The following is a 13,078-nucleotide window of genomic DNA, read 5'->3' as shown; positions in this document are numbered from 1 at the left end:
TCTGATATGTATATACATGTATAACACATATACATGTATAACACAGAAGTCATCTCCCAGCATGGCTTGCAGTGCGACCTCATGTAGTTGTGTGCTCCAGGCCACGTGCTGGACCACGAAGCCAGCCTTTAGAGCGCTTCTTTCTTTTCAGACGTTAGCACAGAACTCTGCAGGTGGTAAAGAGAAACATTCGCTGTCTTTTGAAAATGCCTTTGGGAAGAGTATTTTGGGAATATTTAAAAGGCACAATGACATCACCAGGAATAGCACAAATTCAACCACTCCCAAAACGCCGGCAGATGCAGGAGCCCAGGAAACCGGCCTGCCCCTTTTGACTTCTGCAAGTCCCTCATAGCACTGCACACAACAAAGAAACACCATGATGGCGAGAGAGGAGAAATGCTGGCCTGGGCCCCAGTGAATGCTTAGAAGTGAGAACATTGCCAGTGGAAGGCAGGAGGCTTCCCTTTTCTATGACTAGAGACCAGAGTCTGCCCTCTAGGGATGGCTGCCCCCACACAGCTCCTCTCGGTGCACCACACAGACATTCCACATGGGGCTGTGTGGGTGTCGACTGCATGAGCCAATGTGTGTGTCCCTAGCAGGCGCATGTGCTTAGAGAGGGCTTAGCCTGAATTGATGTAAGAATATCAACCCTCTTAATTTTAAATATTCAGAATATAACATGAAGAAAACATGGGGACAAGAGCAATGAAAGGTCACAGCTTTTGCGAGCACACATCCATGGTTCCTGTCCAATGCTGCAGGACTCAGCTATCCCCCGTCATCTGGATGTGTGCTCTCTTTCCCGGCTGAGGATTTGCTGGCTAACATGGCTCAGATGGGTTCTCTAAGCTTTCGTTCTTTTTGGGAATACAAGGTCTTGTGTACAGCCCAGGCTGGCCTTGAACTCTTGACCCTTCTGTCTGCCTCCTGACTGCTGGAACTGCAGGCGTGCACCACCACGTGCAGCTCCTAAGCCCTTGCTGACCCAGCCCGGCACTTTAGCTGCTTCCTGCACACACGTTCCAGAGTGGAAGCCGCTGCTTCCGCCTCCTTCATGATGCAGAGCAGGAGAAACACCATTCCTTTCCTTCGATGGTGGCCATGTTGTGGATCTACTGAGGTGTCAAGAGAAGGAGGCAAGGATGAAGGATGGGAGAGGGCAGGACGGTCTTCTCAGAAATGCCCTGGGAATTCAGAGCCATCTTCTGTAAGAGCTGCAAGCGAGGTCAGGGCCATCGGAAGGCAGGATCCTCGCCTTGGAGGTGGGCATCCCTTGGCTAGGAACTAGAGTCCTGCTTTAGGCGTGACTGCCCATACAGCTCACTCTGCGGCTATTTGAGGGACAACGGAAAGGTCAAGAGGCAGGAGTCAGTCCCTCCCCTCAATGCCCCTTCATACGGTTTCCCTAGTGATACTAAAACAGAGAATAAAGAGATCTGACTAGAGGTAAGCATGGGGGGGGGGTTGCTGTAGGTTTTACACAATAGTAGTTATTTTAGGAAAAATCAAGAATAGAATTACCATATGGAAACTAGATAACATATACATTTTTTTCCCTGAAAACAATTTTTATTGTTGTATGAATATATAGATATGTATGTATTCACATGTGTGTGCATGTGCACATTTCTGCATGTGAACATAAGGAGGTCAGAGGTCAGCCCCAAGTGTCTTTCATCAGGTACTGTCCACTTTTTTTTTCTTGAGACAGGAATTTGCCAGTTAGGATTGCCAGCTGGCCAGAGAGCCCCAGGGTATGACTACCTCTACCTTCCCAGAGCTGGCCAGGACTATAGGTACATGTCATTATGTCCGGATGTTTTACATCCAGCTGTGTTACGTGGGTTCTGGAGACTGAAATCACATTTCAGGTGTGAGTGGCTCCACCTTTCACTCCTGAACATCAACTTTACAATTTCCAGTGAAGACATCTGCAGCCTTGGGCTCCTGGGGTGCGTTCCCTGCCCTGCTCCCTCACTTCTGCACAGTATGCCCTACAGAGAACAAAACGCAGGGGGAGAAGAGAGAATCCTCGTGGCTGTGAAGCAGGGATCAGGAAACAGAGGCTCCAGGGTGGGTGGGGTTCTATGACCACAGCCCTGGCAGTTAGAAGGATGCTGTCACCCAGGACTCGGACTCAGAAAACTCTGTGTACTCAGTCATATGCATGAATGAATAGTCAAGGAAGCGGGGTGTTATTTTCCAGGCAGGAGCGTGACTCCACACAGAAAGTCACTGTTTGCTTCGTGCTGACAGCTAAGAGGGTGCTGTTGACAGAAATTGTTGCTTTTCTCTCTAAATGTCCATATTTTGTATTTCAGATCTTTACATAATGGAGGATAATTTCATTCCTATGATCTGCAACACTGTGGTGTATTAGCAAAAAATGTTGTGTTTGGGTTCAAACTCCTCTGAGGGCTCCTTGGAAAGGTGAAAGAACCTCCATCCAATATTGAAGATTTGTCTGTACAGTACTGGCTGGATCTGGGGGGAGATGGCAGACATGTCATGTCCTCATGGAGTTTGGTGTCTACCTGAAGAGCGGCACTGCTTAACCCATAAGTAATGCATTTCCAAAGGACTGTATAATAGATGCAGATTTCCCAGACTATGAAAATGAGAACTTTGATCTGAACTGCGGTTGAAGACTGGACTCAGTTGGTCAATGGGGAAGAGAAGGGAAGGTGGTAAGGAGAAACACAGATGTACTAGGAAGAGCACTCTGGAGGGACAAAGGAACCCTGGGGAGGCTGGGGCTACAGTGAGGTGCCTGGCAGAGGGGGTCTTTGAACATCAACAACAGAAAGAAAGACCCAAGGATACATAGTAACCTGAGAAGTGACATCTTCAGTCTGGGGGTGTCATAGAGACCGTTGTGTGTGGAGAGAGCACTGGAGGCTCCAGAGGGCGGTTGGTTATCCTGTAAGCACTACATCCCTGTACACACACAGAGTACCACTGTATCCTGGGTCATAGAGTATCGAGGCAGAGCTGTTCGTCATTCATATCTTCAGAGAGTCACATCTCTTAGCGAAGGTTACAGGTGTGGGTTCTGACCCAGGATTAGCACCCACTAGCTACTCCTCCTGGGCTGTAAGTTGCGCTCCGCCCTGCTCCTTTGGGTTCTACCTGAGGGTCCAGCAGCGGAGTCTAGGTCTTTGCACACATTACCAAAGAGCCTTCTGAGACAACATCTGAGGTCCTGGCTTCTCACCTCAGTGACAGCTCTAGCATTCAGCTCTGTGGAAAGTGTATAAAGATTTGCTGATTGAAATGCAGAAGAAACACCCTAGGAAAAGTCTGGGGAAAACAATTTACTAAATATATTACTTTCCTTCCCCGTCTTTATCGTCATCATTTTTAAAAGAATGTTATGCTCAACAGTAAGCATAATAAGTACACTTGTTTTTTTTCCCCACTTAATTGAGTGGTTACCATGGTAACTTGAGAACCGACTACTCATTGCCCTCAATGAATTTCAGACACACATTTTTTTTTTCATCTGTTTAAAGTTGTAGCATGCTGTTAGGAAAGTCCCTCTTGAGCTGTGCCCCCCCCCTTTGAGGTCAGCATCCCCTTACTATGGGACCCAGAAATGGCAGCATTTCATTTATTTCTCTGGGTAAGAAAACTATAACCTGGGGAGGGATGTGTTGGAAAAGTCCCTAGGTGTCAGATCTGCAGCCAACACTGGAGGAGCCATGCCATCCTCCCAGAAGCCTCCTTTCTTGGTGGACATCTTCTGGAGTTAGGGTGTGAGGACAGGGACCCTGCAGTCCTCTCTCCACTGCTCTCCAGGATCTTCCCTTCCCATTCTTCCTTCTGCTTCTGACCCACCCAGTATGTCATCTACCCCAGCTTCTCCGTTTGCCTAATTGTTACTGTGGAACAAGGGAGATGGCTTACACAAACCATAGAGCAATCAAATGTAACACAAATAATAAAAACCCAGAGACAGATATTGGGGTTCAACCTCAAGATCAGAAAAGCAAAGCAGCCAGCCACTGCTCTTACCTCCACCTCAGTCTGAAAATGGGCTATCCTGCCTCCATGAATCCTCAGATTGAGACTGAGCATGAGACCTAGCTCTTCCTGTTTTATATTTATATTATATATGTCTTTGATTCAATGTCCTTCTGTCTGTTTTTATGCCAAACTGACTGTGTTTTCAGTGTTGTAGCTCTGTAGGAGAGTTTGAAGTCAGGGATTGTGATGCCTCAAGAAATTCTGTTATCATACAGGATTGTTTTGGCTATCCTGAGTTTTTTGCTTTTCCATATGAAGTTAAGTACTATTCTTTCGAGGTCTATGAAGAATTTTGCTGGGATTTTGCTGGGCATTGCATTGAATCTGTAGTTTTTGCTTTTGGTAAGATTGCCATTTTTACTATGTTAATTCTACCTACTCAAGAGAATAGAAGATCTTTCCACTTTCTGGTGTCATCTTCAATTTCTTTCTTCAAAGATTTAAAGTTCTTGTCATACAAGTCTTCCACTTGTTTGGTTAGAGTTACTTCGAGATATTTTATGCTATTGTGGCTATTGTGAAGGGTGATGTTTCTCTGCTTTCTTATTTAGCCCATTTATCACCTGTATATAGGAGAACTAATATTTTTTTTTTAGTTAATCTTGTATCCTGTTACATTACTGAAGGTCTTTATCATTTGTAGCAGTTCCCTGGTAGAATTTTTTGGAATCACTTAGGTATACTATCATATTATCAGCAAATAGCAAAAGCTTGACTTCGTCTTCTTTTCCAATTTGTATCCCCTCGATCTTCTTCGTTGACTTATCGCTCTAGGTAGAATTTCAAGAGTGGACAACCTTGTTTTGTTCCTGATTTCAGTAGGATCACTTTCAGTTTCTCTCCATTGCTGTCGGCTATTGGTTTGATGTATATGGCGTTTATTATGTTTCAGTATGTTCCTTGTATCCCTGCTCTCTCCAAGACTTTTATCATAAAGAGTTTGAATTTTGTCAAAGGGTTTTTCAGCATCTAATAAGATAATCATGTGGCTTTTTTCTTTCAGTTTTTTATATGACAGATTACATTGACAGATGTTCATATGTTGAACCATCCCTGCATCTCTGAGATGAAGCCTACTTGGTCATGGTAGGTGATTTTTCTGATGTATTCTTGAATTCAACTTATATTTTATTGAGTGTTTTTGCATTAATGTTCTTGAGGGAAATTGGCCTGTAATTCTCTTTCTTAGTTGTGTCTTTGTGTGGTTTGAATATCAGGGTAACTGTAGCCTTGTAAAAAGCGTTTGGCAATGCTCCTTCAGTTCCTATAGTGTGGAACAATTTGAGAAGTATTGGTATTAGTTCTTCTTTGAAATTCTGGTAGAATTCTGTACTGTAACCAGCTGGCCCTGGGGTTTTATTGGTTGGGAGACTTTTAATGACTGGTCTATTTCCTTAGCAGTTATATGTCTATTTTCTTTGCTTATCTGGTCTTGGTTTAATTTTGGCATGTGGTAATTATCCAGAAAATTGTCCATTTCCTTTAACCTTTCTAATTTTGTGAAGTATAGGTTTTTGAACTAAGACTTGATGATTCTCTGGATTTCTTCCATGCTGTTGTTATATCCCCCTTTTCATTTCTGAATTTGTTAATTTGGATATTTTCTCTCTGCCTTTTGGTTAGTTTGGATAAAGGTTAGTCTATTTTGTTGATTTTCTTGAAGAACCAACTCTATATTGCTCTTCATGTTGTTGAGTGTATTCTTACTCTTTTGTCTACCCAGCTCTCCCTCCAATTGGAACAGGCAGAGCCTGTGTTTCAGAAGATTTTCCTCCAGTTGGTGTAGTTGGGGGCTGTGGCTGTGTTGAGTGCTCATTCAGGTGTAAGCAGGGCAGAGCCTTCAGTGATCATTCCTTCAGGTGCCTATGGGCCCAAGGGTCCAATGGTCGCTCCTCCGGGTGCAGCTGTGGCTACGGCTCTGATGGTTGCTCCCCAGGTGCAGGCAGGGATGAAGCTGCGGTTCCTGCGGTCAGACAATTTCTGGAGGCCACTGCTGTTGCTATGGCCCACTGGGCTGCTGAGTTGTCTCTAGGTGGTCTGGCCTGCCTGCCATGCTGTTGAGGCTTTTCCTGGCAGCCTAGCTTGCCCAAGGCACAGCTGATCTCCCTTCCTACCCTTGATGCTTCTCCCACTTGTCAGCCCTTGTGTCTTTGTGTTGTCAAAGTCCTTTCCAGAAAGGTTTTGTCTTTTTATCTATTTTGATATATTCAGTCTGTTTTCTCTAACAATTTTAAAGTTTCAGGTTTTATATGAAGATCTTTGAGCCCATGGTAATAGCTTTTTGTGTATGGTAAGAGATATGAGTCAGTTTTATTCTTCTGTATGTATATAGTCAGTTTTTCCACCACTGTCAAGGAAACCACCTTTTCCCCCAACATGTGTTATTGACACTTTTTGTTAAAAATTAGAAAGTTGTGGCTATGTGGGCTTAGTTTTTGAGTCCTTTCTTTGATTCTATCTCTGTGAATGATTTGGTGACAGTACCAAGTTGAGACTTTACCCACCACGGGAATAAGTGATAACCAAGCTGTGTTGTAATTTCATGTAGTTATGTTACCACACAGTCAAAATGCACCTAGCAATCTTCACTATCAACACAGGCTGAAGAAAAGCATCAAGTTGCATGGGATAGGGATGACATAGGCACTTATAAGAGATTGAATATGTAATGAAAACAACACTTACGAGGCTTAGGAACGCATTATTTCACAGCCAAGAAATAGTTTCTGTATGCTTGCCTGCCACGCACCAGGTGTTTTAGGTATCACTGATAAGAGATGAAGTTCCTGCACCCCTGGTTCTGGCATTACAGATGCAGTGGAAACAGGAAGACAGGTGTCGGACTGATCAATCCTGCACTGAGAGTGGTGGATGCCTCCAGAGGCTGGGACCAGGAAGTGATACACAGAGGTCTTGTGCCGTCTGAAGTTTTGTGTGCATGGTGCGGTGCTCATGGTGCAGCGGTGCATACAGCTGCCTTCCAGCTGTTTGCAGTTTGATTTCTTAACTCTGAAGTGGGTAAATGATGCATCCAGGTTCATTCTCTATAATGTTTAGCCTTTCTGAAATGCCCAATGAATATGGATTTACATTTGTTTCCTGGTTTTACTTCCACAATTTTTTTTTTTGCTCCAATAAAAACATGCCTCCCCCTACAGACCACAGTGAGGTCTCAGGGAGATTAATGGGGCTGTTTCGAGCACAAGATGTATTGAAGAAAGCCTGTGTGCTTGGGAATGGCACAGTGTCTTCATATTTCCTCTGGAAGGCTGTGGGCTGTACTTAGAAGCATGGAATCAAGATCGATGGTGAAGCCAATCACTTCCCAGGAGGCTCTGCTGCTCACCCTAGGGCACTGACTTCAGCTGATCATAGGTAGCCGGGGTGTCAGAGTAAAAGCTTACTGGCAAGTGAACTGCAAATATTCTGGCATTCTATGTGTTCTGCAACCCGAGCCGCAGAGCCGAGAACTGCATCAGATTTAACAAAAGGAACAAGGTTCTAGAACTCACTCCCCAGTGCTCCCACTGCTCCCATTTGTGGAGCACGTGTTGTGTGGCAGGTGCCACTGGTGACAGAAGGCACCCCATGTTTTACAACAGGCAAACAAATATTATGACTTAAGGTGTCACAGGACCCTGAAAGAGATTAACGAACCATGATTGTTACTTTTTTTCTTTTGGAGAAAGGGTCTCACTACATAGCCCAGTTGGACCTGAAATCACTCTGTAGACCAGGCTGGCCTCGAACTCATAGAGCTCCACCTGCCTCTCTCTCACTGTTGCTGGGATTACAGGTGTGCACCACCACATTTGGCTTACCGAGCATGTTAGTAAGCGAAGAGCTTCCTCCAGGAGCCTGGCCATTATGGCCACAATCAGGGCTCTCAAGGTGATGGGGCTGGGGAAGCTTCTCTATGAAGGGGAGAGATTGCAAAGGAGAACTCTGCCCAGTGATGACTGCAAATACCTTGGTGAGGCTGGACCAGTCACTGGATGAGCTTGGAGAGCAATGAAGGGGCCCAATTCTCATTCACAATCCCCATGGGTTGCATTAAGCAATTTTGAGGTGAGGGAAGAGTCCGGAGGGGTTTAAAAGAGCAGACCACCGTGGTTGGCTTCCTTCCATAGCGATCATTTCGTGTGGTACAAGGACTGGAGCAGAAAGACTGGTTAGCGGTGTCAGGCAGGAGGACAGAGAAGATGCTCAAGCAGGGACAGTGGGACTGAGAGGACAGGAATCATTGCTGCATAGCACATCTGATTACCTTCCTGGCTGAATCGAGGTGGGAGGGAGGGAAAGGAGAGAGACTAGGAAGCACCTTGGTTTCTGTCTTGGGCAGCTGGGGGAATGGTGGTATCCTTCCCAGAAATAGAGAAAACAGAAGGAAGGGCAGGTTTTGTGGGGGACGATGGTTTTGGATGTGATGAGCTAAAGACGCACATGGGAGATGGCCCAACCAGTGCTATTGGTGGGTAGGTACCTGCAACAGGAGCTCACCAAGGGGCTGGGGGTGAAGCCAACCTTCTGAGAGAAGAGGGTATGCGGTTAAGTGGAAGGGGACACAGACAGGACGCTGGGCACGTACCTGAGGAATGGATCAGTGTAGTTTGCCCAGGAAATGAAAACTGAGCGAGTAGGGAATAGGGGGCTGTGGGGCTGGAGCCTTGCTGTCCGGTATGACTGGGGCTCACGGACCTCCCTGGACACACAGATGCTCCTTTTTGTATCTTCTTTGAATCATCTCATAGAGTCACTGATTGCTACCAAATACATGGTGAGTTCATATTTGGCTAAAGTTCATTCCTCAAGTCCCCTAGGCCCTCAGACATCCATGAGCTCTTTGGAAGTCACCCATAAAAGACCCTCTGGGAAGAAGGCAACTGGATTTTGATTGATTTAGTGTCTTAGCACAGCTCAGCCTATTATTGTTCCTGACTCTTCTTCCACATCTTGAGTTCTTCCCAGATTTGACTTTTGTCGACTGTTGTGACCTTGTATTAACTGCCTAATTTCTCTGTGCCTCAGCTTCCAAACCAGTAAAATAAAACAGTCACATCTATTCCTAGGGATAAAACCACTTGAAAGAAGTGAAGGAACGAAGGTCGAGGAACGTCAGACACTGACAGAGAGGAGGTTATCAAGAGCCAAGGAGTGGTTCATAGTCGAGATCAGCAGAGCGTGACCCACCCTCGGTCAAATCCATCTGGCTGCCTTCTTCTGTCAGCCTCTCAGATGAAGCAGGCTTCTTTGTTGTTGCTGTTGTTTTGTTGCTGCTATTGTTTTTAAGAATAGTACATATTTTACTTCAATAAAAACCAAGTCATACTTTGTCTTTCAGCAGATGCTTGAGCTAAAGAAATGAGGACATAGGTGAAACACTAACTTGAGTCTCCACCTTCAGTTTGACTCCCATGAGAATTAGGTGGAGCTCAGCATCCACTCCCCACAAACACTGCCGCATTGGCCTTCTGTGGCTTTCATTTGCTTTTATGTTGTTGGAGCCTTTCTGGTCTGAGTCACTGCAGCAGAGGCCAGATGGCCGGCAAGACCCAAGACATTTGCTACCTGGTTCTTTAAAAAGAAAATTAGGTGAATTTTACAGTGTCCAATGCACCAAGGTCAAGAAAAATAACTAAAAATTGGCATCTGGAATTGGCAATAGATTTCAGGAACCTTGATCATGGCTCCTTTAGAAAGGAGAAGCAGATTTTGGTGCCTGGAATATCAAAGCTTGATATCTGACCATAGCCTGTTGGCTGAGTGGTCCTGGAAATCGCACACCTCCGGTTTCCTCAGCTGTAGTTGGGGAGGGGCAGAGCTGCTCTTCTGAGCTACTGTAAGGATTGGGAATAACATATCGTGAATCACAGGACATGGCACCGGCTTCACTGCGAGGTTCAGACAGCAAGTCCAAGCGCACTATTTAACCTGCTTCTTTGCTTTCATCGCGTGTGCTCCGACACCCTGTTCTGTGCGTTGCCCTCACAAAATCTCTCCTCTTTGCTGAAGTCATCCAGTTAGTTGAGCATTCTATTGAATGCTGTGCTCGGCCCCGCCCCCAGGGTCTCTAGCTCCCCTTCCCCTGCTCAACTCTCCCTTTGCTTATGGCATCTGGTAAACCTAGAGAATTTACTAACACACTGGGCTTGCTGTTCACCGGGTGTCATCCCTGACAGATGCAAGCTCCCTGAGCAAGCATCCTCATGCGGCCAACAAGGCTATATTACAAGAACTTGGAATGTAGAACTCAACATTCACCCAACGACTGCAAGAAAAGAGACAAGTGGAGATTGGATTTTTAAATTCTTTTTCAATTCCTTTTTTTTTTTTGGACTGGGTGTGCTCTTTCAATCTGAATATGTGTCCTTTTCATGTCTATAAAATTCTCAACCATTGTCTGTTAAAGCACAGCCCTTGTTACTTCTTCATTCTTTTCTTCTGGAAAGCTCAGGATATATTTGTTGGTTCCTTCTGTCCTTGGTTTCTGCTGAGTTCGTCCTCATACTAGACAACTGCTCAGATTTCTGTTTTATTTTAAGGGAGTTTGATCTGCACCATCATTCTTTTTTTTAGTTGTGTTCAGCCAACTTTCCAAACTGTTAATGGAATTTTTATTTTAGTAGCAATTGTATTTTGAGCCAAGTGCATTAGTTATTTGTCTCGTTGCTGCAACCGCATCTGACAAGAGCGAGCTGAGGGAGGAGGGTTTATCTTGGCTCACAGTTCAAGGGTGCTGCCATCAGAGCATGAGAACCGGGTGACAGGAGCAGGTCACAGTGCGTCTACAGTCAAAACGTAGAGAGGAGGATATGCATGCGTGTTCAGTCAGCTTCCTCCTCTTATGCAGTCCAGAATCCAAGGTCTGGGAATAGTGCCAGCCTTCTCCATGGTGGGGCTTCCCTTCACAATGAACTAAGAAAGAATAGCCCTCATAGGCACACCCAGGGTCCAGTTTAATCTCTCACGGGTGTGCCTGAAGGCGTGGCTCTTAAATAACTCCAGATCCTGTTAAGCTGATAACCAACTATCACACTTATGATATTAATTTTTTCCTTTTTCTTTCCATCCTTTCTTATAGTTGCTTCATGGTGCCTATTCTTCCTTCTTTTTTTTGAATATATAAAATATTCCTATCTAAGATTTCTTCCAGTGTTTTCCATTATCGCTAGCTCTTGGGGTGTGAAGCCCCTCACTTGTTGCTGGGCTTTCTTGCTGTGGCTGTCTATAACTTGAGATTCTCCCTGTGAGTAGTGGCCATTTGCCTTGGCTGAGGCCTTATGGGTCAGCAACGGAAGAGGCGCCAACACTATACCCTGGTCTGTCTTCCCAGGGTTGGACGGGAGATAATGCACTATGGATTTAAAAATGTGTGCTACAATTAGACATCTACAGCACCCTCCCTCTCCAAGGCCCATGGATATCATGGAAGACAGAGCGGAAAGAATGCCAGGGTGAGGAGGGGGTGATGCAGAGCTCCGTCTTCTATGCATGGTATGGTCGTGGTTCTCCTGACTCAGCAGCTGTGAGCACTTCAAAAGGCATGGCTGGTCTATAATCTGGCTTTGAGTAGGAGAAAGCTCATAAGGCCCTTCCCCTTCCTGAGAATGTGTAGGGAGTTAATGGTTGCTGGAGGCCAGACACTTTTTCAATGTTGTAGCCACCGGTGAGTGTAAATATTCTTGTAAATAACCTCTGACCCCATGCTTCTATAAGCTACCATAATATAACCCACTGGGTCATCAAAGTGTAAAAATGAAATATCAAAGAAAAAAAGAGAGACTAATTGTTTGTGGAGTCAATGGACATGGGAGGAGGTCACGAGAGGGCACTGTGTGGCTATGTCTAAAAGTCATTACGTACATGCATGAAAACAAGACAATGAAACCCATTAATATTTATAATTAACACATGCTAATAAAAATACTATAGGCAAGAAGCTACATCCCATGCTCCACATCTCCACTGTGAAACTATTTGTGTGGCCTTGGGCAAAAGACTCTATCCTCAATTTCTTATCTGTGAGGTAGAAATCAAAATTCTACCTGTGGAGATGCTGCGGGAAGTTAGTACAACAGTCAGCACAAGACCAATAGCTTAGTTTTCTCTGTGGCAAATGCTTAATAAGTATTACCAGGTACTCTAAATACAGGATAACCATTGTGTCAATATTTTCATGTTTTGTGATGGGAGGAGCTTAATTTATGAACACACACATACACATGTACATGCATGCTCACAGTACACACACATACACACACATACACATGTGCACGCATGCTCATAGTACACACACACACATACACTCACAGTACACATACACAGTCAGTCATCACACATGAACAGCAGTCAGACACGTTTGCTTTACTTGTGACGTAAACTAATTGGAATAGGAGCAGAAACCATGACAAGAACACACTTGGCTCTCCACCCCTGCGGAGAAGCACTGTCAGGAGTGGGCACGGAGTCTAAGACATTGTCTTTAAAAAAACCCCTAAGGCCTAATTAGGGAGTCAGATCACTGGCCAACTATTTTGGGTCATTAAAATACAGCAGTAGAGAACGTTCTTGCTGGGATGGAAATGACCCAGATTGATGTCTTCAGTTCTTTTCAAAGGGAACAAACACTGAACGCCTTGGCCGTGTTTTCTTTGGGCATCATTCTCTGCAAAGAGTTAGATACAGAACAGCAGATCTCTGAAGCCACAGCTCAGCCATGTTCTCTGTTTAGTACTGGGAAGGTAGAGTGCATTCATTACTTTTCTCATTGCTCTGTCCGATGTTGAGAGGAGTGACTGAAGGGGGAGAGGTTTATTTTACCCACAGAGTGGAGACATTGCAGAGGGAATACTCTCAGGGTGTGGTGACAGTGGCAGAGAGCTGTGTGTGTGTGTGTGTGTGTGTGTGTGTGTGAGAGAGAGAGAGAGAGAGAGAGAGAGAGAGAGAGAGAGAGAGATAGAGAGAGAGAGAGAGAAAGGCTGCTGCTCTTCTTTCCAGTCTGGAACTCCAGACTGTGGAATATTGCTCCCCTTGTTTTGATCTTGCT

The 13,078-nt window shown here is 45.1% G+C and overlaps 1 protein-coding gene across 1 annotated transcript in view; it reads right to left on the bottom strand.

The window, feature by feature from the left end:
• Ak5 (adenylate kinase 5) overlaps positions 1-13,078 on the bottom strand; it is a 167,408-nt gene that overhangs the window by 49,663 nt on the left and 104,667 nt on the right. The gene's annotated exons all lie outside the window — the stretch shown is intronic.

This window comes from Microtus oregoni, unplaced genomic scaffold, assembly GCF_018167655.1.
Source record: "Microtus oregoni isolate MIOR12 unplaced genomic scaffold, Mior012 000000F_ref0000247, whole genome shotgun sequence".
NCBI classification, from domain to species: domain Eukaryota; kingdom Metazoa; phylum Chordata; class Mammalia; order Rodentia; family Cricetidae; genus Microtus; species Microtus oregoni.
This window is presented reverse-complemented; position numbering and strand designations above follow the sequence as displayed.